The sequence below is a fragment of the Macaca nemestrina genome, chromosome 5 (assembly GCF_043159975.1).
Source record: "Macaca nemestrina isolate mMacNem1 chromosome 5, mMacNem.hap1, whole genome shotgun sequence".
NCBI lineage: Eukaryota > Metazoa > Chordata > Mammalia > Primates > Cercopithecidae > Macaca > Macaca nemestrina.
Window position 1 is genome coordinate 128,276,590 of NC_092129.1, and position 15,282 is coordinate 128,291,871.

At 36.7% G+C, this 15,282-nt stretch overlaps 1 pseudogene; it reads left to right on the plus strand.

Annotated features, from left to right (window-relative positions):
* The window catches only part of LOC105490931 (methylosome subunit pICln-like), a 30,061-nt pseudogene extending 15,135 nt beyond the window's left edge, over window positions 1–14,926 (plus strand).
* The last annotated feature ends 356 nt before the right edge of the window (window positions 14,927–15,282 follow it).

Here is a 15,282-nt window from a genome sequence, read left to right on the forward strand (position 1 = left end):
AATAGCAAGAGAACTAGAATTAAAACTGGATCCCAAGGATGTGACTGAATTTCTGCAATCTAATGATAGATAAAACTTGAATAAATGAGGAATTGCTTTTTATGGATGAACAAAGGAAGTTTTGCTTTTGTTTTTTTGGGATGGAATCTACTCCCAGTGATGATTTGGACATTATTGAAATGGCAACAAAGAATTTAGAATATTGTATAAACTTAATTGATAAAGCAGTAGCGGAGTTTGAGAGAATTGACTCCCAATTTTGAAAGAGGTTCTACTTTGGGTAAAAATGTTATCAAACACCATGACATGCTACAGAGAAGTCTTTTGTAATAGAAAAATTCAATCAATGTGACAAACTCCAGTGTTGTCTTATTATAAGAAGTTGCTGCAACCTTAATCTTCAACAACCTCAACTGACATCAGCATGGAGGCAAGACTCTATACCAGCAAAAGATAATGATATGCTGAAGGCTCAGATGATGGATAGCATTTTTTTTTAGTAATAAAGTATTTTTAATTAAGGTAGGTATATTGTCTTTCTAGACATAATGCTATGCACACTTAATGGACTAAATTATAATGTAAATATAACATATGCACAAGAAAACAAAACATATCTTGTAATTTGCTTTATTGCAATATTCACTTTAGTGTGGTGGTCTGGAATAAAACCTGCAACATCTAAGGTAAGTCTATCTGTTGGCCATGTGTATGTCTTTTTGGGGAAAAGAAAGCCTATTCAGATTCTGTCCTCATTTGTTAATCAGTCTATATGTTTTTCTTTTCCTATGGAGTTTTATGAATTCCTTATTTTGATACTAACTCATTACTGGATATATAGTTTACAAATATTTTATCTTATTCTGTGGGCTGTCTTTCCATTATGTTATTTCTTTTGTTGTGCAGAAAGTTTTAGTTTGATGTAGTCAAACTTGTTTATATTTGCTTTTGTTGCTTGTGCTTTTGGTGTCAAATCCAAAACCTGAGAAAACCAGTATGTCAAGGAGATCTCCCCTTATGTCTTCTAGGCATAGGTCTTACCTCATTTTCAGGTCTTACTTTTAAGTCTTTAATCCAGTGCATAACATTACATTTAAGGTGTTTTTTTTTCTTGTTTTTTTTTCTTTTTTGTATATGGTGATAAATTATCCAATTTCATTCTTTTGCATGTGGATATCTATTTTTCCTAACACTATCATTGAAGAGACTATCCTTTCCCTGTCGGATATTATTGCAGCCCTTGTCAAAGATTGGTTAACTAATGTATGTGTTTATTTCTGGGCTTTCTATTCTGTTCTATTGGTCTAATGTATCTGTTTTATACTACTTTTGATTACTATAGTTTTGAAACATAGTTTGAAATTAGGAAATGTGATGTCTCCAGTTTTATTCTATTTGTTCGAGATTGCTTTGGCTTTTGAATTTTTTGTTTCCTTATGAATTTTACATTTTTTCTATTTCTGTGAAAAATAACAATTGAATTTTGATAAACTTTACACTTAATCTCTAGATCATGTATGGTAGTATGGACATTTTGACATTAATTCTTCTGATCCATGAACACATGACGTCATTCCATTTATTTGGGTCTTCCATTTCTTTCATTAAAGTTGTGTAATTTTTAGTGACTAGATTTTTACCTCTTTAAATTTATTCCTAAGATTTTATTCTTAAATTTTATATTTTTAGATGCTATTGTAAATAGATTGCTTTCTTTGTTTTTCAGATTGTTTATAGTGAGTACATAGAAATGCAACTGATTTTTATATGTTGATTTTGTATTCTGCAGCTTTACTAGTTCTAACAGTTTAGTGGAGTCTTCAGGGTATTCTATATGTTTGCAGATGATGTCATTCACAAACAGACACTTTTACTTGTTCCTTTCTGATTTGGAAGACTTTTATTTCTTTTTCTTGCCTAATTACATCAAAAGATAATGTGGCTGAATGGATTTAAAAAAAAAGATTCGACAATATGATACACAGGAGACTTTAGCCTTAAAGACAGATGTAGGCTTAAAGTGAAGGGATGGGAAAAGGTATTCCATGTAAATAGTAACTAAAAGAGAGCAGGGATGGTTGTATTTATATCAGATAAGATGAGCTTTCAGTCAAAATCTGTCATAGGAAACAAATAAGGTGACTAACGATAAAGGAATCAATTCATCAATAAGATGTAACAATTGTAAATATATATGCACTCAACATTAGGGCACCTAAATATATAAAGCAAATATTGCCAAAATGAAGGGAGATTTCTATACTAGATTTAAATTTATACACCACCATTACAGTATTGTTCTGAATTTGACTACATATATTTACCTTCACCAGTGAGTAAAGGTAAACACTTGCATTTGTTTTATGTTGTTACTTAGTATCTTTTTGTTTAAACTGAAATAATTTTCTTTAGCATTTCCTATAAGGCAGATCTAATGGTATGAACTCCCCCAGCTTTGATTTATCTGGAAATGTCTTTATCTCTTTTATTTATTTTTTTTAATTATACTTTAAGTTCTAGGGTACATGTGTACAATGTACAGGTTTGTTACATAGGTATACATGTGCTGTGTTGGTTTGCTGCATCCATCAACTGATCATTTACATCAGGTATTTCTCCTAATGCTATTCCTACCCCAGTCCCCCCACCCCTGACAGGCCCTGGTGTGTGATGTTCCCCACCCTGTGTCCATGAGTTCTCATTGTTCAACTGCCATCTATGAGTGAGAACATGTGGTGTTTGGTTTTCTGTCCTTGCAATAGTTTGCTCAGAATGATGGTTTCCAGTTTCATCCATGTCCCTGCAAAGGACATGAACTCACCCTTTTTTATGACTGCATAGTATTCCATGGTGTATGCGTGCCACATTTTCTTAATCCAGACTATCATTGATGGGCATTTGGGTTGGTTCCAAATCTTTGCCATTGTGAAGAGTGCCACAATAAACATATGTGTGCATGTGTCTTTATAGTAGCATGATTTATAATCCTTTGGGTTTATACCCAGTAATGGAATTGCTGAGTCAAATGGCATTTCTAGTTCTAGATCCTTGAGGAATCGTCACACAGTCTTCCACAATGGTTGAACTAATTTACACTCCCACCAACAGTGTAAAAGCATTGCTATTTCTCCACATCCTCGCCAGCATCTGTTGTTTCCTGACTTTTTAATGATCCAACAGACATTAAAAAATGCTCATCACTGGTCAGAGAAATGCAAATCAAAACCACAATGAGATACCATCTCATGCCAGTTGGAATGGCGATCATTAAAAAGTCCTTTATTTTTAAAGAACAACTTTTCCAGGTATAATATTCTTATATTGCAGTTCTGTGAGCTTTTTTCAGTACTTTTAATATGTCATCCCACCTCTTCCTAGTCTGCAAGGTTTCTGCTGAGAAATATTTTGATAGTTTTATAGATGTTCCTCTATATAACTTATCTTACTGCTTTCAAAATTTCGTCTTTGACTATTGACAATTTGATTCTTATGTGTCATAGGGTAACCTTTGGGATTATCTTGCTTAGAGACCTATGAACTTCATGAATGAGAATGTCCGTATTCTTCCCAACATTTGAGGAGTTTCCAATCATTACTTCTTTAAATAAGCTTTCTGCTCCTTTCTTTGTATCTTTTCCTTCTGTCACTTCCATGATGTATAAATTTATTTGATGATGTTTCATAGGTCTCTATATGCTTTAAAAAAATTTTTTTCCTATTTTTCTAGCTGGCTAATTTCAAATGACCAGTTTTCACACATTCATTGTCCTCTTATTCTGCATGATCAAGTTCACTCTTGAAGATCTCTATTAAAATTTTCAGTTCTACATGTATATTCCTCAGCTCCAAGGTTTCTATTTGGTTCCTTTCTATGATTTCTATTTCTTTATTAAACTCCTCTCTATGTTCATTTACTGTTTTTCTGATTTTAGTTTTTTAAGTGTTTTTTTCTTGCATCTCATTGCGTTTTTAGATGATTATTTTGACGTTTTTGTCAGGCAATTTATAGATCTCCATTTCTTTTGGGTTTGTTATTGGAGCTTTGTTTCCTTTAGTGGTATCGTGTTTGCCTGATTGTAGTCTGTGTAGCCTTATATTTGTGTCGATGTATTTGAAGCACAAACACCTCTTCCTGTCTTTATGACTTGATTGACTGATAGGTAAAAACCTTCTCCTGTCCGGTCTCTAGAATGATGGGATTGCCTCTAGACTCAGAGCCAAGCAGGGTCACATGACATCTTTACACGTGGATCCACAGTGTGGTTCATTATGGGGTTAGTGTTTGGCAGGACTATTACAGAGGCAGGCATGAATCCTGATTGACTCCTGGTCAGATGAAACTGCCTCCAGGACGTTGGTTAGTAGGGGTGGTTCTGGGATAAAGTCCTTTTCAGGATATGCAGTTGGGTCAATAGATGATGGGCCTGTTTCCTGTGGATAAATGTTACCCCATCTGGGTCCCTTGGAAGACTCCTGCTCATTCACTGTTTGTAACTCTGGCCAGGCAAGATTGGCTCAGGAGTATGGTTGAAGAGGACAGGATCTGAATCACAGGGCTGTTTCCATTACAAAGCTGAATCCAAGATCTGTAGGTATGCCTCTGTGGGCATAAATGGGTGATCATCCTATCCCATACTGGGGTGGGTAGGACTACTTGGACAATGACTGAGCAGGGCTTTTGTGGGGTCATTGGTCTGCTTAAGGATTTGCAGTCAGTCTGAGATCAAGAGGCCTGCCTTTAGGGGCATGGATGGTCATATCTTTTGCAGGTCCCTGGGCAGCAGGACTGCTCTCAGACCATAGCTGAATGGTAGAGTTGAGTTACAAGGTCATTTTAGGATAATTTGTGAGACTGAGGCTCTAAGGCCTACTCTGGAAAAACAGAAGGGCATACCACAGATTTTATCAATTCACCTATTGAAGGATACCTGAGTTGACTACAATATTTTGCAATTATAAATAAAGTTGTCATAAAATTTCATGTGTAAGTTGTAGTGTGGGTATAATTTTTTAGGTTGGCTGGATAATATCCCAAATAAATAAAAATATTTTCATGCAAAACTTTATACACACAGGTTAATAGAAACTTTATTCTTAATAGCCAAAAACTAGATACTAAATACTACCATTCAGTGAGTAAATGGCTAAATAAAGAGAAGTAAATTCATACCATGGACTACTACTCAGCAATAAAAAGGAATAAACTATTGATACATGCAACATCTTAGATAAACCTCAACGAAATTATGCTGAGTGAAAAAAGTCAATCATAAAACGATACTTGTAGTGTTCCCTAATTCTTCCTACTTTCTACGTCCTGACTAAAAATCCCAGAGTACCTTGACTGCTTTGTGACCTAGACAGTGGCAGGTATCTCCCAGCAAGCTTGAACCCAAACCAAGGCCTTGAACATTCTCAAACACTCATAAAGGTATCTAGGTTGTTGCCCCAAACATTGAAAGATATTGGTTTTGCCCCTGAGCCAAATTCCTTAAACCTTCATAAAAATTCCACACCCAGCCTTCTTGATGCAAACGTATCTAGGTATGTAGCCATTTACCTGCTGAATGGTAGTATCTAGTACCTAGATAGTATCTAGGTAGAACATCCCTTTTCTTTTGCTCTCTGTCATGTGGATTGCTATAGCACTCTAAGTTCTCCTAATAAATGCTTTGGACTGCTTACTCTGGTGTTTAGTGCTTCTTTCTTCGGAGTCTCAGCCACATCACGGGACAGTTCAAAGCATCTTTTGTGGAAACATATCTCCCACCACTTTTGTGGTGATTTTAGCTGCATTTCAGTGGAACAAAATGGAGACACTACATGATGCCATTTGTTCAACATTCATTAAACATCATAATTACAGAGATGGAGAATAGATTAATGGTTTCCAGGGAGTATGAATTTGAGGGGTAGGAGAAATGTGTGGTAATAAAGTGGTAGTATGAGAGATAATTTTTATGAAGTACAATAGTCTTGATTGTAGTGGTGGTTATATAATGAAATTACACTGAGCTAAACCCCTCCAAACACACACATAAGCAAGCACATGTACAACTAGTAAAATCTGAATAAATTCTGTGGTATAGCAAATTCATTTTTCTGATTTTGATGGTATACTATAGTTGTACAAAATGTTAATATTAGGGCAGTCTGATGAAGGGTGTTGGGATCACCTTGTATGTTTCTTTATACCTTTGTGAAAATCTATGTAATTATTTCAAAATACGATGTTTAAGAAATAAGTAGTCTGGACGCGGTGGCTCACACCTGTTTTCCCAGCACTTTGAGAGGCCGAGGAGGGCTGATCACAAGGTCAGGAGATTGAGACCATCCTGGCCAACATGGTGAAACTTGGTCTCTACTAAAAATACAAAAACTAGCTGGGTGGCGCCTGTAAATTTCAGCTACTTGGGAGGCTGAGGCAGGAGAATCGCTTGAACCCGGGAGGTGGAGATTGCAGTGAGCCAAGATCACAGCACTGCACTCCAACCTGGTGATAGAGCAAGACTGTCTCAAAAAAAAAAAAAAAGAAAGAAAGAAAGAAAATTACTGAATTATAAATCTCCCCACGTCCTACAAAGTCAACAAGGAGTATTAATAGTCACTTAACATTTATAATTCCATTAGGAGAAAATATAATATTACAAATTTCCATTTCCATTTGAAATTTGTTTTATTGGAAACTCAAAAGCAGCAGAGCCAGCTCAGAAGCCGATTCCAAAGCAAAAATTTAGAAGAAAACTACACAGTAAAGATGAGAATACAGCAAAAGTCTAGCAGTGGTAAGCTAAAGATAATCACACTCAGAGTTCCACAGTGATTAGGAAAAACACTGAGTCATTGTGAACCAGAATTGTCTGCTAGGAAATCAAAGGATAGGAGCTTGCACATGCAAGAGCAGAGAAACAGTCTTGGAAAGGCATCACCTCTGAGGAGAGAGGGAAGTTATAAGGTCAAGGTATTATGGAAATGAGAAATAAAAAAATCAAATGGCAGAAATTAAGGATCCTAATGAAACAAAAGAGTATCATGGTATTAAAACACTCTCTTAAAGATGCTATCTTTTACTGTACCAATAGAAACATCATTTTCTAGAAAAAGAAAATGTAGTAAGCCACACAAATAGCTCACACCTTTTCCACCCCATGCAGAAATGCCAGTTATTTCTGGTCCATAAAAAATAAAACCACTTAAAATAAGCATAAAACCACAGGAAAATCTGTAAGATGCTCCTATTAAAACTACTGAAGTATTGAGAAAACTTTCCAACTGATTAAAATAATCTCTGCAAAAGCAACCATTAAGGCAAAGGTAGACTATAAAACAAAATATTGGCATAATGAAACGTCATTAAAGAATTTTTACTAAAAATATACCTGGAGTAAGAAGTTCACATGCTTAAGAGTAGGAATGGACAGAAAATACAGGTATAAGATATAAAAACAAATTTGAAGAAAAAGAAAAAATGAAAGTCTAAAAATCTAAATATTAGTATTAGAAGCATATTATGAAAAAATAGGAATAAAGAATTCCAAAGTGTTACTACAGAGGATATTTAAGCATTAAACAAGAAGGCTGGGTAAAGTAGCTAGATGTGAAGCTAAATTAGGACTCAGTCTATAGAGAAAGCATTTTAGCTTGGACTGAATATAGTCATAGGGGTATGTATGCCCTAAACAGTTTGTGCGCTTGGGGGAGGTAGAGACAGCATTTGTGGGACTTTGCATTGGAGTACAATGCTGCTATGGCACAGCAGAAAGCAACACTGGACAGAACTCAGTTGGAACCTAGAGTATTCTGACCTGCTCTAGCCAGAGGGGAATCACCCATCCCAGCAATCAGAACTTGAATTTGGGCAAGCCTCACCACAATGGGAAAAAGTGCTCTGGGGTCTTAAATAAATCTGAAAGACAATCTAGGCTATAAGGACTGCAAATTCTAGGCAAGATCAAGTGTAGTGCTGGGCTTTGAGCCACTCGACTTCGGGGGGCACACATGCCTAGTGAGACAGGAGCCAAGGCAACTAATGGACTGCTTGCATGACTCGCTCCCAACCCCAGGCATTGCAGCCTACAGCTCCGAAAGAGACTTCTTCCTTCTGCTTGAGAGGAGAAGGAAGAATAAATAGGACTTTTTCTTGAAAATTGGATACTAGCTCATCCACAGTAGGGTAGGGAACCAGGGAGAGTCATGAGGCCCCTATTTCAGGCCCTAGCTCCTGAATGACATTTCTAGACAGACCCTGGGGCAGCAGAGAACCTGTTTCCTTAAAGGGAAGGACAGAGTCCTAGCAGAATTTATCACCTGCTGACCAAAGAGCACTTAGGCTCTAAACAATCCGCAGCAGTAAGCAGGCAGTGCATACTGTGGGTCTTGGATGAAAATCTGAGTCATGCTGGCTTCAGGTGTGACCCAGCACAGTCCCAGCTGTGATGGCTACAGAGAAAGGCCCTTTCTGCTTGAGAAAAGCAGAGAGAAGAAAAAAGAAGGCTTTGTTCTGCAGCAGAGGTTTCAGTTCTGCCACAGTGCGGAAGAGCACCAAGCAGGCCCCTGAGGTCCCTGATTCTTCCCTTGGCTCTTGAACAGCCAAGGGACTGCCTTCTCTCTGGCCTACCTTGGGCCAGAGAGAAGCCCACTATCCTGAAAAGTGAGTCCGAGACATGGCAGCATTTACCACAAGTTGACTGAAGAGATCTTGGACCCTAAGTGAATATCAGTGGTATCCTGGCAGTACTTACTCCCCATGGGCCTGTAGTGGTAGCAGACACGGGGAGAGACTCCTCTGCCTGGGGAAAGGGAAGGGAAGAGTGTGAAGGACTTTGTCTCGTGGTTTGGGTGCCATCTCAGCCACAGTAAAATAGATCACCAGGTAGATTTATATGGTTTCTGACTCCTTGTCCTGTTTCCTGGACAGCATCCCTGGACTCACCTGGGACTAGGGGAACTTGCCACCCTCAAGGGAAAAACACAGTCTGGCTGGCTTCACTACCTGCTGATTATAGAGCCCTAGAGCCTTGAGTAAACCTAAGTGCTAGTCAGGTAGTAGTTACAGTGGGCCTTGGGCAAAACCCAGTGCTATGCTAGCTTCAGGTCTGACCCAGTGCAGTTCCAGTATTGATGGCCACAAGGGTGCTTGTGTCACCCTTCCCCCAGCTCCAGGCAGCTCAGCATGGAGAGAGAAACTCCATTTGTTTGAGAGAAAGTAAGGAAAGAAAACAAGAGTCTCTGCCTGGTAATCCAGAGAATTCTTCCAGATCTTATCCAAGACCACCAAGGCAATACCCCTGTGAGTCTGCAAGAACCATAGCATTATTGGGCTTGGGGTCCCCTCTAATTCAGATATGGCTACAGTAACCAAAAGCATAGATGAAAACACTCAAGTCCCTTCAAATACCTGGAAAGGCTTCCCAAGGAGTACAGGTACAAACAAACCTAGACTATGACGACTATAATAAATACCTCACTCTTCAATGCCCAGACACCAATGAACATCCACAAGCATCAGGAGTATCCAGGAAAACATGACCTCACCTAAGGCACCAGGGACCAATAGAGAGACAGATGTGTGATCTTTCAAACAGATAATTCAAAATAGTTGTTTTGAGGAAACAAAGGAATTACAGATAACACACAGAAAGAATTCAGGATATTATCAGATACATTTAGCAAAGAAATTGAAATAATTAGGTGGAATCCAGTAGAAATTCTGGAGCTGAAAATATAACTGACATACTAAAAATGCATTACAGTCTCTTAGTAGCAGAACTGATCAAGCAGAAGAAAGAATTAGTGAGCCTGAAGACAGGCTATTTGAAAATACACAGAGCAGACCAAAGAACAAAACAGAATGTGGCACATTTAAGGTCTAGAAAATAGCCTCCAAAAGGCAAATCTAAGAGTTATTGGCCTTAAAGAAGAGGCAGAGAGAGAGAGTACTAGGGGTAGAAAGTTTATTCAAAGGGATGATACAGAACTTCTCAAACCTAGAGGAAGATTATCAATACTCAAATACAAGAAGGTTACAGAACACCAATCAGATTTAACCCAAAGATGACTACCTCAAATCATTCAATAATCAAACCCCAAAAGGTCAAGGATAAGGGATTCTAAAAGTAACAAAGGAAAGGAATAAATTACAAACAATAAAGTTCCAATATGTCTGGCAGCAGACTTCTCAGTGGAAACCTCATAGACCAGGAGAGAGTAGCATGACATTTAAATTGCTGACAGAAAAAAACAAAAAAAGCTTCTACCTGAGAATAGTATGTCCCGTGACAATACCCTTCAAACATGAATAGACAAAGAACATTATTACATGATGATAAAGGAGTCAATTTAGCAAGAAGACATAATGATTTAAAATATATATGCACCCAACATGAAGCACTATGATATATATAGTAAATATTATTAGAGCTGGAGAGAGACTAATACAATAATAGCTGGAGACTTCAACACCCCACTATCCGCAGTGGACAGGTTATTTAAGACAGAAAATTAACAAATAAATATTGGACTTAATATGCACCATGGAACAAATAGACCTAATATATATTTACAGGGCATTGTATCCAACACCTGCAGAATAAACATTTTTCTCCTCAGCACATGAATTATTCTCAAGGATAGACTATATGCTAAGCCACAAAACAAGACTTAAACATTCAAAATGTTGAAATTATATCAAACCTTATCTGATGACAAGGGAATAAAACAATTGATAAGAGGAATTTTTGGAAACTGTACAAACACATGAAAATTAAACATTATATTCCTGAATGATGAGTGGGTCAATGAACAAATTAAATAAATTGAAAAGTATTTTGAAACAAATGATTATGGAAACACAACATACCAAAACCTATGGGGTACGGTAAAAGCAGTACTGAGAAGGAAGTTTATAGCTAACCACATTAGAAAAGAAGATACACTTCACATAAAGAACCTAATGAGGCATCTTAAAGAACTAGGAAAGCAGGAACAAACTAAATCCAAATTTAGAAGAATAGACACAGTAAAAATTAGAACGTAAATTTGAATGAACAAAACAATACAAAAGATTAATGAAACTAAAAGTTGCTTTCTGAAAAGAAACTTGACTAACCTTTAGATAAAGAATAAACTTGACAAATGTTTAGACAGACTCAAATAACATCAAAAATGAAAAAGGAGACATTACAACCAATAACTCAAAAATTTGAGGCTACTATGAGCAACTCTATGCCAATAAGTTGGAAAACCTAGAAGAAATGGATAAATTTTTAGACACATACCATCTACCAACATTGAACCATGAAGAAATAAAAAACCTAAACAGATGAATAACAAGTAATGAAATCAAAGCTGTAAGAAATAGTCTCCAAAGTAAAACCTGGGACCCAATGGCTTCACTGCTCAATTTTGCCAAACATTAAAAAAATAAAATAACACTCATACAATCCCAAACTATCCCAAAATTTAGAGAAGTGAGTACTTCCAAACTCATCCTACAGGGCCAGTAGTACCCTGACACCAAGACCAAAGATAAATCAAAGAAAAAAAAAAAAAAAAAAAAAAAACTACAAGCCAATATCCCTGATGAATATTAATGTAAAAACCTTATAAAATATTAGCAAACCAAATTCAACAACACATTAAAAAGATCATTTGTCATGATCTTTGGGATTTATCGCAAGGACACAAGGATGACTCAACATATGCAAACCAATGTGATACATTATATCAACAGAATGAAGGACAAAAGCCATAGAATCATTTCAATTGATGCTGAAAAATAATGAAGTTTAATATCCCCTCTTGATAAATACAGTAAGAAATGGGTATACAAGAAACATACTTCAACATAATAAAAGCCATGTATGACAAATCCACAGCTAGTATCATAATAGAAAAACAAACAAACAATAACAACAACAACAAAAACCACTGAAATACATTTCCTTGAATATCTGGAACATGACAAGGATGCCCAGAAGCACTACAGTTATCCAACACAGCACTGAAAGTTCCAGCTAGATCAAACAGACAAAAGAAATAAAAAGACATCCAAATTGGAAAGGAAGAGGTCAAATTATCCTTGTTTCCAAATGATATGATCTCATATTTGGAAAAAGCTAAAGATTTCACAAAAAAAAAAAAAACTATTAGAACTGATAAATTCAGTAAATTTGCAGTATTCAAAATCAATATAGAAAAATCAGGAGTATTTTTATATGCCAAAAGCAAATAATCTGAAAAAGAAACTTAAAAAGTAATCCCATTTACAATAGGTACAAAGCAAGTTAAATACCTGGAAATTAACCAAAGATGTGAAAGATCCAATGAAAACTATAAAAAAAATTTGATGCAAGAAACTGAAGAGGACACAGTAAAATGAGAAGGCATTTCATGTTCATGGATTGGAATAATCAATATTGTCAAAATTTCCATACTACCCAAAGCAATCTACAGATTCAATTCAATCCCTGTCAAAATACAAACTACATTCTTCCCAGAAATAGAAAAAAATCCTAAAATTTATACAGAATTACAAAAGACCCAGAATAGTCACAGCTATCTTGAGCAAAAAGAGCGAGACTGGAGGAATCACATTATCTGACTTCAAATAATACTACACAGCTATAGCAACCAAAAACGCATGACACTGGCATAAAAACAGACACATAGACCAGTAGAACAGAATAGAGAACCCAGAAACAAATCTATACATACACAGTGAACTTATTTTTGACACAGGTGCCAGGAACATACAGTTGGAGAAGGAGAGTTTCTTCAAAAATGGTGCTGGGAAAACTGGATATCCACAGGCAGAAGAATAAAACTAGTTCCCAATCTCTTGCCATATACAAAAATCCAACTAGAGGTCATTATGTTAAGTGATAAAAGCCTGGTACAAAAAGACAAACTTTGTATGTTCTCACTTATTTGTGAGAGGTAAAAATTAGAACCATGGAACTCATGGAGATAGTGGGTAGAATGACAGTTACCAGAGGCTGGGAAGTAGAGTGGGGCAAGGGAAGTGGGGATAGCCAATGGGTACCAAAAAGTAGTTAGAAAGAATGAAAAAGATCCAGTATTTGATAGAACATGATAACTATAATTAATTTAATCATACATTTTAAAATAGCCAAAAGAGTGTAATTGGATCATTTGTAATATGAAGTATAAATGCTTGGGGTGATGGATATCTAATTTACCCTGATGTGATTATTATACATTGCATGCTCCTGTCAAAATATATCCCATACCTACTATGTGCCCACAACAACTTAAAAATTTTAAAAATTATCAGAAATTTTAATTTGTATCAGATACCATGCTAGATATGAAGATAAGACAAAGTCCTTGTCCTCAAAAAATTTGTAGTCTGGTGGGCAATAAATTGTAAATTGTCAACTGCAATATGGTATATGAAATGTTAGGATGATTATGAATGGGTAGCCATATGAACTCACTGAAGAAACAGTTAACCTATACTCTGGATGTAGAAATAGGGTTATATAAAATTTCATCAAAGCCCTGACAGATTATAGGGAGCTTTTGAGGAAAAAGAAGTTGTTAAAAGGATGCTCTAGGCATTCTGATGCATGGTTAATGAGTTCAAACTGGGGACCAGATGAAGATGAAGGGTAAAGGCTAGCAAGAGAGATCCATGAGTGCATTTGACTTTTATCCTAGAGAGGGTATAGAGCCCACTAAAATTGTTTAAGCATGGGAGTAATTTGGTGGTCTAATTAACATAGAAGTATTACTCTTACAGCAATGTAGATGATTAATTTGAGGAAGACTGGGAGAAGGAAAACCACTGAGAATTGTTTCAATAATCCATATTACAAATGAAAAAGGCTTAAGTTAGTGAGATGAAATATTAATACATTTCATAGAAATTAATATGTCAAGTGAAACTAAACAAATATGCACAACTGAAGTCCTACAAATACTAGTACATAGTCAGCAAAGAAAATGGAGGGCCTAGTGTGGGGAGGACAACACAAAGGTCATAGGAATACTTTGAGATAGCTGCCCATAGTAGCTAAGAGGGAGAAGTATTTGAAGACAAAAGTCATAGTAAACTCTTTTAAATACTGCAGAAAAATGAAACCAGATATGTTATAAAAGTAACCATTGGATTTTGCAGTGAGGTTTCTGTTGACCTGAGTTGGAGTTTTGGTGGTGTAATGCTAACATTGCGGTACACTGAGAAATATATGCCGAAATCGTTTCCTGCTACCTGAGCTGGCAGAGGGGCATCTGCGGCAGCAGCCAGACACCAAGGCTGTGCTGAAAAGGAAGGGCCTCCGCATCGGTACCCTTTACATCGCTGAGAGCCACCTGTCTTGGTTAGATGGCTCTGGATTAGGATTCTCACTGGACTATCCCACCATTAGTTTATGTGCATTATCCAGGGACCGACCTGACTGTCTAGGAGAACATTTGTATGTTACAGTGAATGACAAATTTGAAGAATCCAAAGAATCTGTCGCTGATGAAGAAGAGGAAGACAGTGATGATTATGTTGAACTTATTCTGAATTTATATTTGTACCTAGTGATAAATCAGCATTGGAGGCAATGTTCACTGCAATGTGTGAATGCCAGATCCTGAGGATGAGGATTCAGATGACTACGATGGAAAGAATATGGTGTGGAAACACATGAATGAGGACAAGGGGACATCCCTACATTTTACACCTATGAAGATGGATTATTCCATTAACAGAAGAAGTCCAACCCACATTGGAGAGATTAGAAGAAAAGGTTTCTCAGTCTGTGAACAGCCAGTATAATATGGCTGGGGTCAGGAGAGAAGATTCAATTAGATTATGAAGATGGGATGGAGGTGGATATCACACCAACAGTTGCTGGACAGTTTGAGGATGCAGATGTTGATCACTGAAAATAATTTATGCAGGTTTGAGATTCTGCTCCTATTGCGGTGAGCAGAGATCATGCCATTGCACTTCAGCCTGGGCAACAAGAATGAAACTCCATCTCATACAAACAAACAAAAACAAAAAGCAACAACAACAAAAAATTCTGCTCCTAACTGTAGGAGAGACTTGATGCCTTTTCCACTCTGGAGCAAAGTTGATGAAAGTCTTTTTCCTTTTCCAAAACCCAACCTGAACCAGTTCTTTCTTGAGACAGACTGTGCTGAGATAACAAGTTGTCACTAGCAGAAGAGATACTATGACCTTTACTAACTTGATGAATTAACTTAACCAAGAGGGTATTTGTAGTTTATTCGTTACCCCAAAACTTTATGTGTTTGAGTACCCTC